The following is a 15,886-nucleotide window of genomic DNA, read 5'->3' as shown; positions in this document are numbered from 1 at the left end:
TACCTTATCCCACCATCATCAGGCCTTAGATGTGTCCTGTCTTATTGTGAAGACAGACCTAGCAGAGTTGGTGACTCAGTGGCATTCAATCAGGGAGAGAGATTGCCCCAGGTGTTACAGAAATAACCCTGAATTTGGTTTAGTCCACCCAACGAGTAAAACATTGAGCTCTGAAGCATTCTAAATGAGCAGCATTGTGGCTCAACAGTTAGTGCTGCTGCCTCACAGCCTCAGGGACACAGGTTCGATTCTACTGTCTGACAACAGACTGTGTGGAGTTTGCATGTTCTCCCCGTGTCTGCGTGGGTTCTCTCCGGGTGCTCTGGTTTCCTCTCGCAAGTCAAAGATGGGCAGGTTAGGGTGGATCGACCATGCTAAATTGTCCAGGGGTGTGCAGGCTAGGTGGGTTAGCCATGGGAGATGCAGGGCTATGGGGATAGGGTAGGGTGATGGATCTGGTGTGAGATGCTCTTTGGAGGTCAGTGTAGTTCAAATGGCTTGCTTCCACCCAGTAGAGCTTCTGTGATAGATTTAGAACAGATCCTGCGCATCAATTCTAAAAATTTGCATCCATAAGACAGTATGGGCCATCAACAGCAGCAGAATTGTATTCAACCTTAATTTATCATCTCATGACCTGACATACTCCCCATTATATCATAGTCATTAGACCAGGGAATCAACTGTAGTTCAGTCAGGGGCATGTGAGGAACTATGTCAGGTGCCTGATGGGAAGAATGCCTTGGAAGCAAAAAACTGTTATTCTAACAGTACTTATCAATGAATAAGTGACCAATTTAATCACTAGGACGGTTAATTTGTCTGACTGCAACCACTCTGTAAAAGAAACTCATACCAGTATTCATCAACAAGTTAAAAAAAAGTACTTGTTATAACAAGCTTATCTTTTAACAAGTGGCAAAATGCATTATTAAATATCAATGTGCAAATTTTAAAACGAGAAGCCCTTGAAATCCAAACATGCATTCACAAATAGCATAGACAAGTGTTTTGCAGGAATACTGAAGGTTGAAATAATAGGGAAAAGGGAACAAATTGAGTGGGCCAAAGGGCCAAACTGCAAGAGGTGGAAAGAGATGAGTTTCTGTCAGTTATTTTCATGGTGATCATATTACACTGTTATTGACCAATCCTCAATTCTCTCGCCAGTCATCTGGACCTAGGTTCCCTCTCAAGTTAGTGATCCTTTTTTTCAAGTGTCTTTTTACTGTTTTCTCCCACTTGCAGAAGGAGAAAGAGATTGATTGAGCTTTCTTCCAGGGCTTTTGAAAGTGTTGAGTACAACTGCTCTACAATTTAAAGTGAATCCAAAAACTGTTGCTGGGTAGATTCTGTTTTTAATCCAAAGGCACCATGCCAGCTGGTCTCAGAAAAATATCAAATCCAAGTTTGCTAAAAAGTTATGTGCCCTTGTTTAATCATTAAGCGAACATGACACAGTTCCAACTTATTTTGGAGTTAAAAAGAAAATCGAATAAGCCATTTTCCAGTTAATGTTTCCAGTTAGAACATATGTAACCCTTCCACCAGGCATACCTAAAATGAAGTGTCCATCTGGAGAAGCTATAAGTGATAATGGGAGCTGCAGATGCTGGAGTATCCAAGATAATAAAATGTGAGGCTGGATGAACACAGCAGGCCCAGCAGCATCTCAAGAGCACAAAAGCTGACGTTTCGGGCCTAGACCCTTCATCAGAGAGGGGGATGGGTTGAGGGTTCTGGAATAAATAGGGAGAGAGGAGGAGGCGGACTGAAGATGGAGAGAAAAGAAGATAGGTGGAGAGGAGAGTATAGGTGGGGAGGTAGGGAGGGGGTAGGTCAGTCCAGGGAAGACGGACAGGTCAAGGAGGTGGGATGAGGTTGGTAGTTAGGAGATGGAGGTGCGGCTTGGGGTGGGAGCAAGGGATGGGTGAGAGGAAGAACAGGTTAGGGACCCAGAGACAGGTTGTACTGGTTTTGGGATGCAGTGGGTGGAGGGGATGAGCTGGGCTGGTTGTGTGGTGCAGTGGGGGGAGGGGACGAACTGGGCTGGTTTTGGGATGCAGTGGGGGCAGGGGAGATTTTGAAGCTGGTGAAGTCCACATTGATACCATTGGGCTGCAGGGTTCCCAAGCGGAATATGAGTTGCTGTTCCTACAACCTTCGGGTGGCATCATTGTGGCACTGCAGGAGGCCCATGATGGACATGTCATCTAAAGAATGGGAGGGGGAATGGAAATGGTTTGCGACTGGGAGGTGCAGTTGTTTATTGTGAACCAAGCGGAGGTGTTCTGCAAAGCGGTCCCCAAGCCTCCGCTTGGTTTCCCCAATGTAGAGGAAGCCACACATCCCTCACACCCCGCCCCCGCCACAACCGCCCAAAGAGGATCTCCCTCGTTCTCACACACCACCCCACCAACCTCCGGATACAACGCACCATCCTCCGACACTTCCGCCATCTACAATCCGACCCCACCACCCAAGACATTTTTCCATCCCCACCCTTGTCTGCTTTCTGGAGAGACCACTCTCTCCATGACTCCCTTGTTCGCTCCACACTGCCCTCCAACCCCACCACACCCGGCACCTTCCCCTACAACTGCAGGAAATGCTTGGCCCCACACCTCCTCTCTCACCCCTATCCCAGGCCCCAAGATGACTTTCCATATTAAGCAGAGGTTCACCTGCACATCTGCCAATGTGGTATACTGCATCCATTGTACCCGGTGTGGCTCCCTCTACATTGGGGGTACCAAGCGGAGGCTTGGGGACCGCTTTGCAGAACACCTCCGCTTGGTTCACAATAAACAACTGCACCTCCCAGTCGCAAACCATTTCCACTCCCCCTCCCATTCTTTAGATGACATGTCCAATCATGGGTCTCCTGCAGTGCCACAATGATGCCACCCAAAGATTGCAGGAACAGCAACTTATATTCCACTTGGGAACCCTGCAGCCCAATGGTATCAATGTGGACTTCACCAGCTTCAAAATCCCCCCTCCCCCCACCGCATCCCAAAACCAGCCCAGTTCGCCCCCTCCCCCCACTGCACCACACAACCAGCCCAGCTCTTCCCCTCCACCCACTGCATCCCAAAACCAGTACAACCTGTCTCTGGCTCCCTAACCTGTTCTTCTTCTCACCCATCCCTTCCTCCCACCCCAAGCCGCACCTCCATCTCCTACCTACCAACCTCATCCCACCTCCTTGACCTGTCCGTCTTCCCTGGACTGACCTATCCCCTCCCCACCTGCCCACCTATACTCTCCTCTCCACCTATCTTCTTTACTCTCCATCTTCGGTCCGCCTCCCCCTCTCTCCCTATTTATTCCAGAACCCTCACCCCATCCCCCTCTCTGATGAAGGGTCTAGGCCCAAAACGTCAGCTTTTGTGCTCCTGAGATGCTGCTGGGCCTGCTGTGTTCATCCAGCCTCACATTTTATTATCTTGGAGAAGCTATAAGACAGGTTACTTGCTGACAAAGAGCAGAAGCAGCGCCACAATCAACAGATCAGATTTATACTCTGCTATCCTGCCGTCTTCACTTCTGAATAGTGATGGGCAACTCAACAACTCAGGAGGAGATGACCCCACTGATGACCTCAATGATGAGGGAGCTCACAGCGCCAGGGACCCAGGTTCAATTCCACCCTCAGGTGACTGTCTGTGTGGAGTTTGCACATTCTCCCCGTGTCTGCGTGGGTTTCTTCTGGGAGCTCCAGTTTCCTCCCACGGTCCAAAGATGTGCAGGTTAGGTGGATTGGCCATGCTAAATTGCCTGTAGTGTTCAGGGATGTTTAGGTTAGGTGGGTTAGACATGGGAAATGTAGGGGAAATGGGTCCCGGTGGGATGCTGTTCGGAGAGGCAGTGTGGACTTGTTGGGCCGAATAGCTTCTTACCATGCTGTAGGGATTCTATGATGTATGATCCATTTCAGCGACCTCCTGAGGCTTCCAGCATCACACATTCCAATCCTCAATGAATTTGCTTCACTCCACTTGATCTAGGGTAATATTTATTGTCCAGCCCTAATTGCCATGGACAGGTGGTGTGCCACCTTCTTCCATTGGAGCAATTCTTGAGATGTTGTATACCAACAATGTTGTCATCATGGATATTCCGGGATTTTGACCCAGCAACAGTGAAGGAACAGTGACATAATTCCAAAGCAGCGTGGTGTACGATTTGGAGGAAACTGGCAGGCTGTTGTGTTTCTATGCATCTACTGCCCTTTTCCTTGCATCTAGTAGAGCTCACAGGTTTAGAAGGTGCCGTCAAAGGAATCTTGGTACACACTGCTGAGACTGTGCACCAGTGACGGAGAGAGTGGAGTATCGATAAACCTGGCTGCTCTCTCCTGCAGTGTATCAAAGATTGGACTGTTGCTTTATCCTAGCTGACCCAGGGATCAGGAACTGAGCCGGAACAACCATACAAAATCTGTGGCTGCAAGAACAAGTCAGAGGCTGGATGTCCTGTGTAAATAATTTGTATTAGGAATTCCAAAAGCCTGCCCACCGTTCACAAGGCTAGAAGCAGAAGAGTCATGGAATGCTGTTCACTTGCCTGGATCAAAGCAGCTCTACATTGGCGATAGTCTCGACTCTTTCCCTTCCTTTCATACACAGTGGAGGCAGCACTGTGCACAGGATGGTCTGCAGCAACTCACCTTTGAGAGCATCTTCCAAACCTGCAACTTCCACCACCTGGTAGGACAAGGGAAGCAGGTTCCCCTATGAGCTGTCAGCAATCCCGACTTGGGAAGAGATAGAAAGAACTGCAGATGCTGGAGTCAGGGAAAACACAGTGTGGAGCTGGACGAACACAGCAGGCCAGGCAGCATCAGAGGAGCAGGAAGGTTGACGTTAGGTCAGGATCCTTCTTCAGAAAACACTGAGTGCCATTCTTTCACTGTTGCTGGGTCCAAACCCTGGAAATCCCTCACCTCCGCCAAAAGCATGGGTGAGTGCACCAACAGAGCATAGACTACAGTTAGGGATGGGGAAGAAATGCCGAGATTGCCATCAACGCTACATTTGATGAAAGAATAAAAAAACCTCATGCATAGCTACATGAAAAAAATTAAATGACCCACACAGTGAAAAACTGGCCATACACAACGCTGTAAAGGTGACATTGTCCACACAACACTCTGCACTCCTCTGACCCCTTAAGTATCTAAACTGTTCTTTGCACCACAATGTCTAGCTGTAATTAACCACTTAAATTCACTCGCTAAATTTCTGTGCTTCTCTAGCACTTTCTCCTTTTAAGCTGGTCATAACTATTGATTCCTTTTCCAAGATTTGAAGGCTCCTAATTTACATGCGTCAGCATCAAACTCTGCTTGAGAATGTTGCTGTGAAGATTGAAGCTTTGAAGATGCTATATCAATGAAAGCTGTTATTGTTCGTATACGAAGATATGGACATTACATATACAAAATGCTGTTAATAACTGCACAGAGCAAGTGGGAAAACTGCTAAAGTATGCTTTTAATTGCAGTGGATGAGGAGAAAGTGTGACTCCAATATTGAAGAATTCAGCCTGTATGTACATCTTACAGTAAATTAGCAGCATAGGTGTGATTGATGGAAAATAACAGTAAAAATACAAACTCTTGAGAACTGAAGCTTTTATTTCAGGAACTTAATGCAATGGCTACGGTGTCATAAAATGTGTTACTTATTTTTGTATGTATGGCTGATTGTCTTAAGAGCAACAACTCTCTGTTACTTAAGCCTAATAATATTTATTTGATCTATAATTTGTTTTAGAAATAATTTGAATACAAAAGGAACAAATTCATCACCCAGAGAGCAACTGCTCTGAGGCAGGCAGGCTGTGTCAAGCTCAATTCTTTGTCCAAAGCTCCCTTCATTTTGTCTTCTGTGAATTGTACGAGGAGCAATACATAACAACCTCATCGAGTGAGGCCTGAGTGCCCCAGAAACAAAGTTCACAGCAATGATGAATCTGAATCCAGCATCAAGTGCCAATATTCTGTCAGCTGCCAAACAAAAGTTCCTTCCTTCCTTCCTTGAGATGTGAAATTTTGGACATAGTCAACAAAACTAGGAATAGAAATAGGCCTTTCCTTCCTGCTCTCCCATTCAACAAGATGATGGCTTATCCTTCGTGGCAATGCCTTATATCCACTTTCTCAATATGCGTTGACACCTGTAATATATTTAAAAAAGCCTCCTTCTAGAATATACTCAGCAACCAGGCCTGCAGAGCCTTCTGTAGTAACGAACGTCACAGGTTGACCACACTGAGGGAAGAAATGTTTCCTCATCTCTCTCCTAAATAGCCTATCCTGGATCCAGAGACTGTAACCCCCTGGTTCCAGACTCTGCAAATAACAGAAACGTCCTCCCTGTAACTAGCCAGTCCAGCCCTGTTCAAATTTCACATGTTTCAATCAGATTGTCACTCATTCTTCTAAACTCAAGTAAATACAAGCCCAGCTATAGAGTCATAGAGTTATACAGCACAGAAACAGACCCTTCGGTCTAACTCGAGCATGTTGACCAGATCTCCAAATTAATCTAGTCCCACTTACAAGCATTTGGCCCATATCCTTCAAAACCCGTCCTACTCATGTACCTATCCAGATACCTTTTAAACATTGTAATTATACCAGCATCCCACCACTTCCTCTGGCAACTCATCCCACCATCCACTGTGTGAAAATTTGCCCCTTAGGTCTTTTACATTCTTCCCTTCTCACATTAAACTTCTGCCCTCTAGGGTTTGACTCCCCAGTCCTGGCTTTTCACCCTGCCCATGGCCCTCATAATTTTATAAACCTCTATAAACTCACCACTCAACCTCCTGAGCTCCAGCGAAAGAAGTCGCAGTCTTTCAATATAACTAAAACCCTCCTTTTCCAGTAACATCCTGGTAAATCTCTTCTGAACCCTCTCCCCCTTGGTATTAACCTTCCTATATCAGGGAGACCAGAACTGGATGGAATGACAGACACGTGTCAGGGAGTGGTGCTGGGCAAGTTTAGTGATTTTAGTGATTCTACATTGTGAATTGAATTTCTTAAAATTGTTAGAAGATAAACAATTGGCTTGATTCTTTGAGCAAGCAGTTACCTACAGCATTGCAAACTGATGTCACAAGCAGAGTGGGGTGGTGAATTACATTGGTAGATAACAGGCTCAATTTAACCTCTTATGTGAAAGACAGTTCATCTGATAGTGCGGCATTCGCTGAATATGTAGATACTGAAATGTCAGCCGAAATTCCCTGCTCAAGTCTTTTAATTCGGACGTTATACTGTAAATCATTTCTGCAAAATGTGACAGCAACTGATTAAATCAACAAGACGTCACTCTCAAAACCCAATAACAACTCTGCGAGGAAAGCCATAGTCACCATAAACTTTCGTACAGTTCTTTTGGACAAAACATCATTCAAGTAAATAAAAGAGGGTTCATATAAAACTTGCATGATCATGATTAATATTGATCATGGATCCTGTAGCCGAAGGATATACTCAATGAATTACAGGTTTGAGAGCCCAGTGGATATTTTACCACTTAAGAATCAGGCCTGAATCATGGCTAGTCAAGTTCTTACCTATAAGTGGAGAGGTGTCTTTAACTATCAACCGCATGTTTTTCTTCATTCACGATGGCATCATTTATTGCCCATCCCAGAGGGCAGTTAAGAGTCAACCACATTGCTGTGGGTCACGAGTCAGATGTAGGTCAGACTAGGTCAAGATGACAGTTTCCTTCCCTCAAGGGCATTAGTGAACCAGTTGGGTTGTTCCCTGCTAATCAACAATGAGTCCATTATCATCATTGGACTTGTAATTCCAGATTTTTATTGAATTCAAATTTCACCGTCTGCTGGGGCAAGATTCAAACCCAGTCCCCAGTACATTATCTGTGTCTCTGGATTAACAGTCCAGCAATCATACCAAATGCCGCTGCTTCCTCAAGTGAAATTTATGACATTAAGGTCATTTCTTTCCGATCTCCTCTGTACAATGCGTTCACACCGTTATCTCACGGGTGCAATCCTTTCTCCATGGATTGAAGCTTCAGCTAATTCATTGACAAACGTGATGTGTACACTCATTGTTGGCTTACAGGCTCTGCTCAAATCTATGGAAAGGAGCAAATTATTTCTTTAAATGGGACTGTCGAGAGATTGGCAGAAAATGTACAAAAATAAATTAGGGAGAGATGGGAGGAGGGAAAGAAGGAAACAGGGAGGTCAAGAGGAAGGAAAGGAGGAAGGGAGAGAAGGACACAGCCATTCTCTGCTGCATTGCAACCATCAGTATCTACTAACCTTGTCATAACATTAAGATTGAAGGTTAACTGCTCTTACTGGGTATCAATATGGACCAGCCAATCAATACCCTGTTGTCAAGATATACAAAATATTGTCCCTCTTTTCAAGTTGGCTTCTTGTGATCCAGTTCTGATGAGTGCAAGATGAAAAAATTTAACTTCTGATCCCTAGTTGACACTCCTCAAAATAGTGGCTAATAATCTCTTACATTCCACCAGTGAGGCAGACAGGATGTTGGGTGAACATAGCATTTAAACTATATTTGAATGAGTTACCTTCCCCAATGAGAGTTGAGTTGTATTTTTATCTGGATAAATGATGAATCTCTGAGCCCTAAAGAGTGTGTGGAGTTTACATTGAGATCAGTGCAGATAATGTTTCGTACCCGTGGACTGCAAATAAATTAGGAGCCCTGGGCTCAGAATTTTTAAAAGCCTTCTGTGCTTCCAAGACACACTATCAAGTGAGGGTCTACACTATGAGCTCATTTCCTGATAATGTGCCATCCTTCATTTGCAAACAGACTATCAGTGAAATCTATGTATGTTGCCAGTCTATGGTTCACATTGGCCCATTTTTATCAAAACTCATGTACATACTTTCTTTGAATCCCTACATTCGGCCCATCAAGCTCACAACGGCCCTCTGAAAAGCATCCCATCCAGACCCACACCCTATCTGTATTTCCCATGGCCAATCCACTTAACCTGCACATTGTTGGACTGGGGGAGGAAATCAGAGCAAGAGGACAAAACCCACAGAGACACAGAGGTGAACGTGGGGTGAGTCAGCAGTGCTACCCACTGATCCACCCTGCCATCTTCGATTCTTGCCATCAAATATTTCAAGAGGAGCGCTTGCAGAGAGAGAGAGACCGGTTAAACATGGCGATGCTGTTTCCCTGCAATGTTGAAGGCTTCATTTCCTTGGCCTACCTGTGTTCCTTTGTCTTTCAATCTTACGGTTTTTGGACAAAGTCGGAAGAAACAGCTTTGAGTGAAGTCACAGTGAAGTGCACTTGTGTCATTATTCTATACATCAGGATTTATTTTAACAGAACAGCCACCTTCTCCTCATCAGCAAATAATGGGTGGGCCAACTGGTCATTTTATATAACATCCTATTTTACTTTCTGTGGCTTCAGTGGATTGGGAATTGTGAGAAGCCAATCTGTCTGAACCTGTTAGGTTCACCTGGGGGATATTAGATTAAAATTGTGATTACGAGAGGGAAGAAGCAAATGAGGTCTGTGACTTATTAAGGTCTGCTTGTGGCTTCATATGCCTATGAAAAATCGAGAGGACAGGATTAGTTAGTCCTTATGGAAAGCAGCCAGATAATTCTTACACTGTAATTAATGAAATATTAACTAGTGCAGTACTTTACATAGATTGTTCCATTATATCTTTTGAATTGTGATGAGTGTCTTAGCTAACCATCTGAGTTGTCTTGCTTAATTTGTTTGCTGTAATTGTGCCTATGCGTTTTCAGAGCTTTTTAGACCATTTCTGACTCAAATTGACAGGACTTGTTTCATTCTTTTATTCCTTTTGAACAGAAAATATGTCCATAACCTGTTCTGCCAACTTGAGAGTTTTGAAATGCTTCACAAGGTGATTCAATGCTTTTTGAAGTGCTGTCACTGTCATAACACAGAAAAATGCGGCTGCTAGTTTGCACACAGGAAGCTCTGACAAACAGTAACTTGATAATGATCAGATAATCGTTTTTTTTCAGTGATGTTGGTTGAAAGTCCAGGGCACTGAGAATAACTCCCCACTCTTCCCAAGTTCCCAGGAGGCATTTTGTGTTCACAGCCAGTGCCTTGGTTTGTCATTTCACTCAAAAGATTGTTGCATTTGGGTAAAAGGGCAGGACTTATACATTAAAAGGACCCTGGGTAGCGTTTTGAAATAGAAAGACTTAGGGGTTCCATTACATCATTCTTTGAAGTTTGCGTCACATATCGACGAGGTGGTTAAGAAGACGTTTAGCATGCTTGCCTTCATTACTCAGACCGTTGACTATAAGAGTTAGGACATTATGTTGAGGTTATACAGGACATTGGTGAGACCTTTTTTGGAATAATGCAGTTTTGGTCATCACATTATGGGAAGGGTACTATCGAGCTAGAGAGGGTTCAGAAAAGATTTACCAGATGTTGACGGAAATGAAATGTTTGAGTTATAGGCTGGGGCCGGATAGGCTGGAAATTTTTTTTTCACTGAAGCATGGAAGACTGAGAGGTGGTTTCATAGAGGTTTCTGAAATCATGAGGGGCATAGATAAGGTGAATGGCAGCTGTGTTTTCCCTAGGGTGGGGGATTTCAGGACTAGGGAACATATCTTTAAGGTGAGAAGAGAGAAACTTAAAGAACACGAGAGGCAATTTTTTTCTTGCACAGAAAGCGGTTTGTGTGTGGAATGAATTTCTACAGGAAGTGGTGGATCTGGGTACAGTTATAATGTTTAAAAGATACTTGGATAAAAGCATGAATAAAATGTGTTTGGAGGGGTATGGGCCGAGCTGAGGCAGGTGGGACTGTTTCAGTTTGGGATTATGGTAGGTGTGGACAGGTTAGACCAGTCTGTTATGATTTTATACTGGCAATGTAGATTCCCCACAATATGGCACAGGGAATGTCAGCTTAGAATTTGGAGATGAGCAAGGATAGAAATTGCTGGAGAAACTCAGCAAGTCTGGTAGCATCTGTGGAAGTACCTCACTTTTCCAGATGCTATCTGTTTGGAAGAAGGGTCACTAGACTCGAAACATTAGCTGTGTTTTGTCTCCACAGATGCTTTCCATGTGTAAACATTTCACATTCCATGTGTAAACGTTTCACTTTCCTCTACCATCACTCTGACCCAAAATGAATCTAAAAATTGACTGCCAAAGGAAAACTTACAATTTTGTTAGTCATAGATAATTTTGACTTCAGCAGAAATAAAACTCATGAGAGAGACAGAATGGGCAGCTAGATTGTTATCGTTAGTTCTACTCTGTCATAAACATCAAAATTATTCCCGGAGTAATAATAAGCAGGACTGCTGTACTCCCTTGGAATGCTATCATACTAATGTTAACTGGCAAGATGATAGCAATGTCAGCATTTCCTGCAGGCATGCAGGTTCATGTGTCCTTTATTAATCTCATAATTTACCCACATAATAGTACAACAAATCTATTGATTTGAATGCAAACTTTTGGGTAGCATGACAAGACTCAGAGGAAAAACTAAGAGATTGATACCAAAGATGACAGAGTGAATCTGTGATAATGGGAACTGCAGATGCTGGAGAATCCAAGATAATAAAATGTGAGGCTGGATGAACACAGCAGGCCCAGCAGCATCCCGCTCTCTGATGAAGGGTCTAGGCCCGAAACGTCAGCTTTTGTGCTCCTGAGATGCTGCTGGGCCTGCTGTGTTCATCCAGCCTCACATTTTATTATCTTAGAGTGAATCTGGGGTTGTTTTCTTCAAACTGCAGAAAAGCTCAAAGCGATCCAAATGCAGAGATTGAAATTATGAGGGAGGTTTTAATGGGATGAATGGGGAGAAAATATTCCCATAGGCTGGAGAGTGCGGAATTAAAATAATTAGCAACAACACCAGGGAAGAGTTGAGGATGTTCTCTTCCTTTATAGTAATGAGTTAAGATCTGAAGTGTGTTGCCTGAAAAGTTGAGTGGAAATTGAAGCCAATTTTCCAAAGGAAGTGGGCTATAATGTTAAACTTGAAAGGGTTCAGCAAGGTTTAACATAGAACATAGAAAAATACAGCACAGTACAGGCCGTTTGGCCCACGATGTTGTGCCGTGGAATAATCCTTATCCAAAAATAACCTAACCTACATTCCCCTCAATTTACTGCTGTCCATGTGCATGTCCAGCAGTCGTTTAACTGTCACTAATGACTCTGCTTCCACGACTACCACTGGTAAACTATTCCATGCGCTCACAACTCTCTGGGTGAAGAACCTCCCTCTGACGTCTCCTCTATACCTTCCTCCTAACACCTTAAAACTATGACCCCTCGTGGCAGTCAATCCTGCCCTGGGGAAAAGTCTCTGGCTATCGACTCTATCCATGCCTCTCATTACCTTTTACACCTCGATCAGGTCACCTCTCTTCCTCCTTCTCTCCAGGGAGAAAAGTCTGAGCTCAAGACAGCAACTTCCATCCTGAAAGGACATTAATGAAATATGTGGAATTTTCAACAATCAACAAAGGTTTCATTGTCATCATTAGAGTCTTAGTTCCAGATTTTTTTTTTGGATTTGAATTACACCAACTGCCATGGCAGGTTCTAAACCCCAGGTCCCCATAACATTATAGGAACATAGAAGCATAGAAAATAGGAGCAGGAGTAGGCCATTCGGCCCTTGGAGCCTGGATCACCATTCAATACGATCATGGCTGATCATGCAATCTCAGTATTCCATTCCCACCCTCTCCCCATACCTTTTGATCCCTTTAGTCACAAGGGCCATGTCCAGCTCCCTCCAATGGGCTGGCCCTAACAGCTTCCTGTGGGAGAGAATTCCATAAGTTCACAACTCTCTGAGTGAAGAAATCCTTTCTCATCTCAGTCCTGAATGGCTTACCCCGTATTATTAGACTGTGACCTGTATTTCTACATTTTCCCAACAACTGGAACACCCTTCCTGCATACAGCCTGTCCAGTCCCATTGGGATGTTACATGTTTCTAAATTCCACTAAGTACAAGCTTAGCTGATCCAGTCTTTTTTTCATATGTCATTATATGTCATTCCTGCCATTCCTCGAGTCAATCTGGTAAACCTTCACTGGACTCCCTCAACAGCAAGAATTATGTGGGTCTCTGGATTAATTGTCTAGCAGTAATAGCACTGCACCACCATCTCCTTCTAAACTTGTTCAGAAAATAGTGGTGATGTCAGTCTGGCCCGCCTTCAAAATGCACAACAAGCAAGAAATACCTTGCTGTGGCTAATAAATCATATTTCCTTGAGGAATGAAGCTTGCACATAAATACATATAAACAGATTTGATGCTTTTGTGACTTGGGTATAATTTCCATGATAAATGACGAGCAAGTGCCTGCTACAATGTTTGTTTTCAGCTGCTAACACCCGAGTTAATGCATTGAATTTTGTTTCATGAAGCGGAATAGATGATATCAGCGTGGGTCCAGCTGTAGGGTGGCTATCTTAGGAAGGTGTAAATGAAATTGGTTAAAATATGAATTAAAGATAAGTATAGGAGTAAGTTTATTCAAGCTCTTTAACATAAGGCTTGACAATAAACACATGAATCCAATAGAGAGACGGTAGCAGAGTGGTATTATCGCTGAACTATTTCTCTGGACACTCAGGTAATGTTCTGGGGATCCTGGGTGCAAATCCTTCCATGGCAGATGGTGGAATTTGAATTCAATAAAGATCTCGAATTAGGAGTGTAACGGTCATGAAAAATCAATCTAGTTCACTTCCCTGCAGGGAAGGAAACTGCCATCCTTAACTAGTCTGGCCTACACAAGCTGCCAGACCCACAGCAATGTGGTTGACAATTAATTCCCCTCTGTACAATTAGTGGTGGGTCATAAATGCTGGCCTGGTTATTGACACTCACGTCCTGTGAATTATAGAATCCCTACAGTGCAGAAGCAGACCTTTCAGCCCATCAGGTCGGCACTGACTCAGTCCCACCAAGACCCAACCTGTACCTTTTCCCTGAGCCCTACATTTCCAATGGCTAGGCTGCACATCCCTGGACATGATGGGAGAACTTAGCGTGGCCAATCCACTTAGACTGCACATCTTAGTTCTGTGGGAGGAAATCAGAGGTCCCAGAGGAAATCCACGCAGTCAGCCACATAAGGATGGAATCAAACCCAGGTCACTGGACCTGAAATGTTAACTCTCATTTCTCTCCATAGGTGCTGCCAGACCTACTGAGCTTTTCCAAAAATTTTTTGTTTCTCTATTGAAATAGCTTCATTTGTTTTGTTTTCTTATCTTCGTCTTTTGAGTAGAAATAAATGTTTGTTGAAAAAAGCTCTGCAGCTCTGATTATGCTCTGGCAGCTGACCGCCACATTAACTAGGACTTTATTAAAAAGTTTAAACTAACTGCCATTCTGGACTCTGACTTGTCCAGCATTGGGCATCAAGATTTGAGACATGATATCCTGTGCAGAGGACAGAGGTCCCTGCAAATATACAGCTCAGACACGGTCTCTCGGCTGGAGTTCAGCATTCCCAGGTACAAATCTGAATATTGCTTTGGTGCTCCAAAGCCGAATAAACACTGAAGGCAATATGAAAAGTAACAGCAAAATTATGCAGATGTGACATTTTTTTGAGGGACAAAGGCACTAAGGGAATTAATCAATTTGTGACATATGATTTTTGTTTTAATGCCCGAAAAGCAACAGAGATGGGTTGAGTGAATGTGTAGCCTGATGAGAAGGACATCAAAAATGCAGCAGTTTTCTGCGTGCTAAAGCCTTGTTGCTGGGTTTGAAACCTCAACCATCTGAATCAGACCTGAGGGTGATACAGAGAGATTGAAGCTGTCAGCTCATCACATTCTGTAGACTGGTGATAGCTGCATAATTAGCCGGAATGATATGCCCACTGATTTGGGGTCTGGTGCTTCAGATTCACGGAGCCCTCTCTATAGTCAGAGGAGCACTTTTAAATTCTGCAATAAATCTGCCCCACTTTCTTTTCTGTGTGCTGCATCAATATTTGCGTCTGGAAGCCATTAATTCTTCCAGATGAGAAATCAGTTTAACAATAATGAGACTTCCTAATTTTCCCTGGAGATGTAACGTCGACTGCACTAAAAATTCTTGATCATCTAATGCATTATAAATTGGAAGAGTATTCCATTTCCGTCCGAGCCATCCCATTACTTCCCTAGCCCTGTAAATATTCATAAAGGCTTACATCATCTGGCAGCAGTCTGAGAGCTCGCGAGTGTGGCAACGGCTTTACTCAACATTATCCTGGCACCAAGATTCAAGCTGCACGATCAGTTTAATCAGTGAAGACAGAAGTATCTGTTCCTCCGCCAGATTTTGATGCTGTGTTCCTCTTTGAAGATGTGCGTGGATGATGAGATGACAGCCCAAGAGCCCCAACAGCACGCCCAGCTTTGCAAAGTCCCAGAGGCTTGCGGGTAAATCAATAAAACACCACGAGTATGTCTGTTGCCATTGTTAACAGGGATAACCATATTTCAGATGTTGCATTGACACAAAGCCTTGTGCTTACACCAAAGACATCACACCTTGCTCTGCCACTTCCCTAATGGAGTGCATGTCAGTGCATTAAGCATTGAGACTGAGGGCTTTGACGACATCTTGCCACAGTTATTTTTACATCTCATCATGACATTCTATTGCCAACTTACTTCAAAAGCCTTCCTCTCTACTTGAGGAAGCGAGCCAGTTCTGTTGATATTAGAATAAGTGCTGCCCTGAACTATCTGCCCCTGTACCCATACGCGATACCAGCTCGCTGCAAAATTTTTAACTAGCTGCAAGATCCGGGGAAAACACGGCTGCGATCGTAAT

The 15,886-nt window shown here is 43.9% G+C and overlaps 1 long non-coding RNA gene across 1 annotated transcript; it reads right to left on the bottom strand.

Moving 5' to 3' along the window:
- Positions 1-7,267: 7,267 nt before the first annotated feature.
- Positions 7,268-15,437, bottom strand: LOC132206358 (uncharacterized). The gene is made up of 3 exons (XR_009442993.1): positions 15,258-15,437; positions 12,426-12,506; positions 7,268-8,129 (listed from the first exon to the last, which is right to left on the bottom strand). It is a non-coding gene; the product is annotated as an uncharacterized LOC132206358 (long non-coding RNA).
- Positions 15,438-15,886: the final 449 nt, after the last annotated feature.

This window comes from Stegostoma tigrinum, chromosome 36 (assembly GCF_030684315.1).
Source record: "Stegostoma tigrinum isolate sSteTig4 chromosome 36, sSteTig4.hap1, whole genome shotgun sequence".
NCBI classification, from domain to species: Eukaryota; Metazoa; Chordata; class Chondrichthyes; order Orectolobiformes; family Stegostomatidae; genus Stegostoma; species Stegostoma tigrinum.
Note: the sequence above shows the minus strand (reverse complement) of the source record. Positions and strands in the feature narration are given on the sequence as shown.